This window comes from Stenella coeruleoalba (genome assembly GCF_951394435.1).
Source record: "Stenella coeruleoalba genome assembly, chromosome: 14".
NCBI classification, from domain to species: domain Eukaryota; kingdom Metazoa; phylum Chordata; class Mammalia; order Artiodactyla; family Delphinidae; genus Stenella; species Stenella coeruleoalba.
In genome coordinates this window covers 89,396,427-89,404,576 of record NC_137160.1, presented here as the reverse complement: position 1 = coordinate 89,404,576, position 8,150 = coordinate 89,396,427, and the positions used below count along the sequence as shown (strand labels likewise).

Genomic DNA, 8,150 nt, shown 5'->3' with positions numbered 1-8,150 from the left:
CAAACACCACAGGGTTTTATAAAGTCAGGTGGGTTTCCTTTAGGCAAACCCCACACCCTATATACTATTAACACCCCGTGGCAGGCTGAATAATGCCCTCTGCCCCTGTCTCCAAAGACATCCGTGTCCTGACCCCTGGCCCCTGTGAGTGTTACCTTATCTAGCAGAAGGGACTTTGCAAATTAAGGACCTTAAGGTGAGACACCTCTGGATTGTTCTGTGGGTCCTCAGTGCAATTGCAAGGGAGGCAAGAAGGGCAGGCAAAAAGAGATGTGACAGAACCAGAGGCTGGAGTGACGGTTTGAAGGCAGAGGGAGAGCCGCAAGCCAAGATAGGCTGTGGGAGCTGGAAGAGGCAAAGGAAACAGCTCCTCCCAGAGTGTGGGGAAGGAGCAACCCCACGATTCTGGACGTCTGACCTCCAGAAGTGCGAGAGGGTGAGTCCGTGTTGTTTGGTGTGGCTTGTTATAGTGGCCACAGGAAGCTAAGACACACCCTCACCGTCTTCTCCTTTGGTTTTCAGTCTTTAGGAAGGGTCCAGTGTTTGCCGAGGCTTTGCAGGAGGGGCTGGAGAATTCTCTCTCACCTGAGCCCCCAGCGACACCTCAGCTAGTTGATCCGTTGCAGGACGGGGCTGAGCCTCTGCCCCGGCCAGCAGGGCCACAGTCTCAAGGTGCCCGCAACCCACGTCCACACTGCCTGAGCCACCTCTTCAAACACCAGGCAGATGTCACCCCTGCTTGAAAGGTGCCAGTGGCTTCCCCACTCTGATGGACCCTGTGTGGCTTGCTGCCCCCCCGCCTCATCTCGGACCCCTCCTGCTCTGGACGTGCGATTCCTTCCCTTGTAAAGCTCCGGCACGCGCCGGCCTCCTCGTCACGCAAAGTCAGCTCAAATACGACTTCCTCAAAGAAAACACTGAAGTTTGGGATTAACATATACACACCAGTATATACAAAATAGGTAAACAACAAGGACCTACTGTACAGCACAGGGAACTGTACTCAATATCTTGTAATAACCTATAAGGGAAAAGAATCTGAAAAAGAGTGTATATATATATATATATATATATATATATATATATATATATATATATATATATAACTGAATCACTTTGCAGTACACCAGAAACTAACACAACATCGCAAATTAACTACACTTCACTTTTTTAAAAAATAAAGTTAAAAAACAGGGCTTCCCTGGTGGCACAGTAGTTGAGAGTCCGCCTGCCGATGCAGGGGACACGGGTTCGTGCCCCGGTCTGGGAAGATCCCACATGCTCTTCCCACATGCCGCGGAGCAGCTGGGCCCGTGACCCATGGCGGCTGAGCCTGCGCGTCCGGAGCCTGTGCTCCGCAAGGGGAGAGGCCACAACAGTGAGAGGCCCGCGTAGCGCAAAAAAAAAAAACAAAAAACAAAAAAAAAAACCCAAACCCGTGGCTCTCCTTGCTGTCCCACAATTACCTGCATGACGCCTTTTCTTACTTTCTTCATGAGTGGAAACTTATGTCCACACAGGCTTTTGTGTGGACATAAGTTTCATTTCTCTGAGATAAATACCCAAGAGTGCAGTTGCTGGGTCATATAATTAAGTATATGTTTCATTTTTAGAGAAATTGCCAAGCTCTATTCCAGAGTGGCTGTACCACTGTACATTCCCATCAGCAACATAGATAAGAGATCTAGTTTCTCCACATCATTGCCAGCATTTGGTATTGCCGCTATTTTATTTTGGCTGCTCTGATAGGTGTGAAGTAATATATCAAGGTGATCTTAATTTGCATTTCTGTAATGGCTAGTGATGTTGAACATCTTTCACAAGCAAGCTTATCTGCCATCCATATATCCTTTTTGGTGAAACATGTCTTCATATATTTGCTTATATTCTAATCATTTTTTTTAATTTTATGTTTTGAGAGTTCTTAAAATATTTTAGGTACCAGTCCTTCATGTAGTTTGTAAATATCTTCTTGCAGTCTGTGGCTTGTCTTTTCATCCTCTTAATAGAGTCTTTCTCAAAACGAAAATGTTTAACTTTGATTAAGGCCAATTTATTGATTTCTTTCTTTTGTGGATTGTGCTTTTGGTGTCATGTGTAAGAACTCTTCACCAAGCCCTCAGTCCTGAAAATTTTCTATTTTTTTTTCTGTAAAAGTTTTATAGTTTCACACATTTTTACACTTAAGTCCATGATCATTTTGAGTTAAAATTTGCATTTGCAGATGACATGATAAGCTATGTAGAAAATTCCAAGGAATTTACAACCAAAAATCTCCTAGAACTAATAAATGAGTTCAGCAAGGTCTCAGGATACAAGATCAACACACAGAAGTCCATCACATTTCCATATACTGACAGTGAACATGTGGAAACCAAAATTTAAAACACAATATCATTTACAGTCACTCCAAAGAAAATGAAATACTTAGGTATAAACTTTAACAGAACATGTACAGGATCTGTATGCTGAAAATTACAAAATGCTGAGAAAGAAATCAAAGATCTTAATAAATGCAGAGACATACCATGTTCACGGATTGAAAGACTCAACATAGTAAAGATGCCAATTTTCCCCAAATTGATTTATAGTTTTAATGCAATTCCTATCAAAATCCAACAAAGGATATTTGCGGACACAGACAAGTTTATTCTAAAATTTATCTGGAAGGCCATGGACCCCAGAATAGTTAGAACAGTCATGAAAAAGAGTAAAGTGGGAGGAATCATCTAACCTGATATTATGGCTTGCTGTAAAGCTACCGCGGTGAAGACTGTGCTGTTGGCAGAGGGATAAGCATGGTGATCAACGGAACGGTGCAGAGATCCCAGAAACAGCCAACAAGCAGCCAACTGATTTGACAAATGTACAAAAGCAAGTTAATGGAGGAAGAATAGACTTTTCAATAAACAGTGCTGGAACAATTTGGTACCAGTAGACGAAAAAGAAAGAAAAATATCTTCATCTAAACCTCATGCCCTATGCCAACAATTTTCTTTCTAAAGATTGAAAAAAAATACATATATATATATATATATATATATATATATATATATATATATATACACACACACATATATAAATAAACATTGCTACGGCTCCAAGGCAGGAGTCACTTTTGCATTTGTACCTGAAAGACAAGGACTAGCGCGGTAGAAGGTTAGGTGCTCAGGGGCCAAGGCCAGGGGCCAGCGCCACCTCCGAGCCACACGGACCCAGCCCCCGCCCCGGGTGCTTACTAGCCACGCCCCAACACGGTAGGGGCGGGTCCAGGACGCCCATACACTGACAGCTGGGGCGGGGCGGGGGCGGGGACCAGAGCTTAGGCACGCCACTTCCGCCGGAAGCTCAATTGCCCGGCTTCCTGTTGGAGTTGGTCCGGCAGGTCCGGGAGCTGCGTTTCTGACAAGGGAAAGAGCCCCAAACTCACTCTTTCAAATCGGCCTCGGGCCAATTGTGAGTGGGCTGGGTCTCGACACTGCAGCTGGAGCAGTCCCGCCCCGAGGGCGGCTGCTGGCTAGCAGAAGAGGACCTTATCTCTTCCGGAACGGAGGCTGCGCGCACTGGCTGTTTCCGGGGGGCCGGACTCCGTCGCCGCGCCGCGCTCCGCCTCGCGCGGGGCCACGTCTCCGCCTGAGCGGCCGGGCGGGGCGTTTGCAGCGGCTTCCTCAGCGCCGGGGTGAGGGTCGCGGGGTGGCTCCTGGGCAGGGCCTCCGGCCGGGGAGGGCGCGGGGAGCTAGGGAACCGCGGCGCGGTCGGAGTGGGGGCCGGGCGAAGGGCGGCGGTACCGGGGCGGACGCGGAGGGCCGGCTGCGGCTCCGCCTAGAGCGACAACGCCCCGCGCTAGTCCGGCTTCTCACCGTTGGTAGCCTCCGGGCCTGGAAGCCGGCCTGTGTAGCTGTTAGGGAACTGGCTTCATAAATATACATACATTCGAGCCCTTCCGGAGCGCTGTCTACCCGTGCCGGGGAGTGATCTGTTCAGAGGTGCCCACAACTGCTGTTGGTCTTGTTCTTTTGCAGAACTTCTGTCAGGATGACATGTGTGACATGGTGTCGGGTGGTTAGTGTGAAGCCTGGTTTAAAGAGCCCATGTGCTCTCAGCCTCTCAGTCCACCTCGATTCCATCTCGATTCTGGGTGCTTAGAGGCGTTTCACTGGTGCAGTGATACCTTCCAGAGGCAGTGGGGTCAGGCGTAGTCACTAGTCTGCAGGTGATGCAGGTGAACAGCTCGGCCTTCATTCAGCAACTGTTTGTTGAGTGTCGGTCGTGTGAGCGGCACTGTTCATTGTAGGTGCTGGGATCCAGAGCCGAAGTCGTGTCAGGGTCCCTGCCCTCACTGAGCTCACGCTGTCGTGGAGGGATGCGGAGGATAAATGAGGTCATTGCTGAGAGAGTATTGGGCGGTGCTTGGGGTGGGTCTGTAGGAGACCCCGTCGGCGGAGGTGACTTTTGAGCCAAGGCCTCTGTGACAAGAAACTAGCCATGCAAAACTGTGGGATAAGAGTCTTTCGGGCAGAATGAAGAGCAAGTGTGATGACCCTGAGGGAGGAGTACGTTTGGTGTTTTGAGGTAGAGAAGTATGGCAAGTATGTAATGAAAAAGGAAGAAAATGATAGGGAACAAGGATGCAATGTAGGGAGGGGTCAGATGGTATGCAGCATCCTAGTTCGTGGTGAGAGGCTTAGATTTGATTGTCAGTGTGATTGAAAACCACTGGGACGTTGTAAGCCATTTACAGGTGACTCGTGGATTTTTCTTTTTTTTACATTTTAAATTGTCCCTTAAATATTGCAAATACAACTTTTTATTGGAGTGATAGCCTTCAGTTCCAGTGGACCTTGAATGGCAAGAAAAGGAAATAAAAGTCATCTGACATTACTCAGATTCAAAAGTAACCTTTTTTTTCTTTTTAGCCAGTTGCCTTAAGCAGCAGTATAATTTTTAAATTTAACTAAACTTACAATATTATGTTAGTTTCAGGAGTATAACATAGTAATTTGATGGGTTGTTTTTTGGTTTTTTGGCCATGCCGTGCAGCATGCGGGATCCTAATTCCCCAACCAGGGATCGAACCCATGCCCCCTGCAGTGGGAGCACAGAGTCTTAATTACTGGACTGCCAGGGAAGGCCCTGATGTTTTTATAAATTAGACTCCATACAAAGTTATTATAAAATATTGGTTATATTCTTTGTGCTGTACATTGCATCCTTGTAACTTATTTATTTTATACCTAGTAGTTTGTACCTCTTAATCCCCTTCACCTACTTTGCCCCTCTCCCTTCCCTTCACCTCTCTGGTAACCACTAGTTTGTTCTCTGTATCTGTGAGTCTGTTTCTGTTTTGTTATATTTGTTCATTTGCTTTCTTTTTAGATTCCACAGTGATAACATACAGTATTTATCTTCCTCTGTCTGACTTATTTCACTAAGCATAATGCCTTCCAGGTCTATCCATGTTGTCGCAAGTGGCAAAATTTTGTTCTTTTTTTATGACTGAGTAATATTCTGGCGTGTGTGTGTGTACCATATCTTCTTTATCAAAGCAGCATACTTTCTTTTTTCTTTTCTTTTTTTTTTTTTTTTTTTTGCAGTAAGCGGGCCTCTCACTGCTGTGGCCTCTCCCGTTGCGGAGCACAGGCTCCGGATGCGCAGGCTCAGTGGCCATGGCTCGCGGGCCCAGCCGCTCCGCGGCATTTGGGATCTTCCCGGACCGGGGCACGAACCCGTGTTCCCTGCATCGGCAGGTGGACTCTCAACCACTGCGCCACCAGGGAAGCCCAGTATACTTTCTTGAATGAGAATATATTCAGTTGGCTTTTACCTATTGATTTTGACAAAAAGCAATTGAAGGGAAAATAACACTAATAATAATAGCTGCTATTTATTGAGCTCATGGGACGTGTGCAGTTAATCCTGGCACAGATTTTTTATTCTTTTTCTCATCATCTTACTGATGAGATCGCCAGCTAAGAGTGGTTAAGAAATCTGCCCATGATCTCACAGGTGAGGGTCGGGGAGTCAGGACCTGCAGCCAAGATGTCTGATACCTGAGTCTGTCCTTTACATTACACTGCTATATGGTGACATTAGGCTTTCCGGGTTTTCACTTTGGCCATGCTCTGTTGTTTTTCTTTTCTTTTTGGCTGCCCCACGTGGCTTGCAGGATCTTAGTTCCCCCACCAGGGGTCGAACCCATGCCATCGGCAGTGCATGTGCTGGTGGTCCAGAGTCCTAACCACTGGACCACCAGGGAATTCCCATGCTCTGTTGTTTCTGATTGCTGATAGGGACATCTTAAAGAAGATGGGGTAGATGGAGCTGTTAATGTGCATATACCAAATCCATGTAATCTTCTGTCTGGGGGAAGCTGGGAGTCACATAGGTGCCTGAGATGGTAATTTCTTGATCTGAAGTCTCTTGATGTCAGACAGTGATGGACCTAGAGTTACACGCACTTCGCAAAGTTCTAAGTGACGGTTTGCCTCATCTCTTCCCTCTGGGAAACAGCAGAATGCACGTGGTCAAAAACAGTACTGTGATTAGGCTGATCTCTGCTTTTTAATCACAAAATGGAGTGTGCATGTTACTACTAACAGCTTCCTTGTGATGTGCTCCCAGCTGTCTGACCCTCCTTGCCCTGTGTTTGTCAGCCGTCTGAGATAATGAGGCCCTGGACAATGAGTCATGCTAAGTAAAATTCACAGGAGGCTGAGGATACACGGAGAATGCCAGGGTATTATGGACAGGGAGAAGTGTCCCTTCACCAGGGGCTGCTTCTGGTGGTCTGTGAATTCCATCTCTTGTCTGGCTTCAGGAAGAGCTGCATGTGAACAGGAGCCACCTTCATAAGTTACCAGAACAAGTCACAGTCACAGGGTCTCGAACTCTCGGCGGCTGCACCATCCATCTCTGGAGGGGGTAGGGCTCCTTGGGAATCAGAAGGCTTCTTGTTTAGTAAGAAATCCAAATAAAGGGAAGCCAGTGAGCGGAGTGTGTGTTGGCACTGGGCTCAGACGGCCTGATTCATTTGTCTTTGGCCTGCCTTCCTCAGTGGACGTGAACATCTAGGCCAGTGTTCCTCTTTCCCGCACAGTGTCAGGGTCAGGTGTGGTCACCGCTTGCCTCGGTGGCGCATTCTCTGTGGCTCCTTGGCCGCCCCTGTGCCCTCCCTCCTTTGGTTGGCATGTTCCGTCTTCCGTAGGTAAGTCCAGTCCCACTGGCTGTCGCGCTCTTCCTGGTCACTGTCACTGCTTATCTGCCTGTGACCATTCACGTACAGCTCTCCCAGTTTATACCTCCCAGGGTGTTCTTTGCCCTCACTAGAACTGCGGCTCCCACCTGCGTTTAGTAGAAACAGACTTACTCTGTATTTGACAAGGCATTGTGGATGACCAAGGATGCAAATACTGTCATCGTTTTGTTTTGGAACCACTAGCTTGGTTGTTAAGGGGTGGAACTTGGTGAGGCAGAGATTTAAGTCAGTAGCCTGTGCTGAGCACTGCTCTGTGCAGGGGATGTTCCAGGGGGTAGGGGCAGACTTGGAGTCGTGATTTCTGCATCCAGGATCTTACAGCGTGATGGAAGAGATAGGCACACACACACTGCGATGTGATATGCTTGCAGGGGGTATCGTGATGGCAGAAGCAAGTGGGCCACGTGCTTTGCCTGAGGCCCAGGAGGGACTTGAGAGCAGTGCCTGATGGTAGACATGGAAGGGTCCATGGGTATTTGCCTGGAGTCAAGGAGAGAAGGGCATTGGCAACAGTTACCCATGTTTTCACACATTTCTATCCGTGGTCCTCTCAAGTACAAACCCTTAGAACTAGCTCTACACTTAATAGTAGACATAGGGAATCCCCTGCTTGTCCAGCGGTTAGGACTGCGCCTTCCCTGCCGAGGGCCCAGGAACTAAGATCCTGCAAGCCGAGAGGCGTGGCCACAAAAAAAAAAAATTGGCCATAGCCTTTTTATATTCGTAACAGCACTGTTATTGATCCATGGTATCGCTGGCCTGTCGGGCGCCGGGTTGCAGAGGGGAACGTGTGGATGATGGGAGCTGTGGGCCAAACACCACTGGGTTCCCGTCGCTGGGCCTCACCACGGGGTAGACCAGGTTGTGCCAGCCCCAGGCTGTGTGTTCGTGGGTG

At 48.0% G+C, this 8,150-nt stretch overlaps 1 protein-coding gene across 2 annotated transcripts in view; it reads left to right on the top strand.

Annotated features, from left to right (window-relative positions):
- Positions 1-3,353: 3,353 nt before the first annotated feature.
- GOLGA3 (golgin A3) overlaps positions 3,354-8,150 on the top strand; it is a 44,988-nt gene continuing 40,191 nt past the window's right edge. For both annotated transcript variants that reach the window (XM_079942407.1, XM_079942406.1), the window contains exon 1: positions 3,354-3,679. The gene's annotated coding sequence lies outside the window, so the exon portion shown is untranslated. The remainder of the gene's footprint in view (positions 3,680-8,150) is intronic.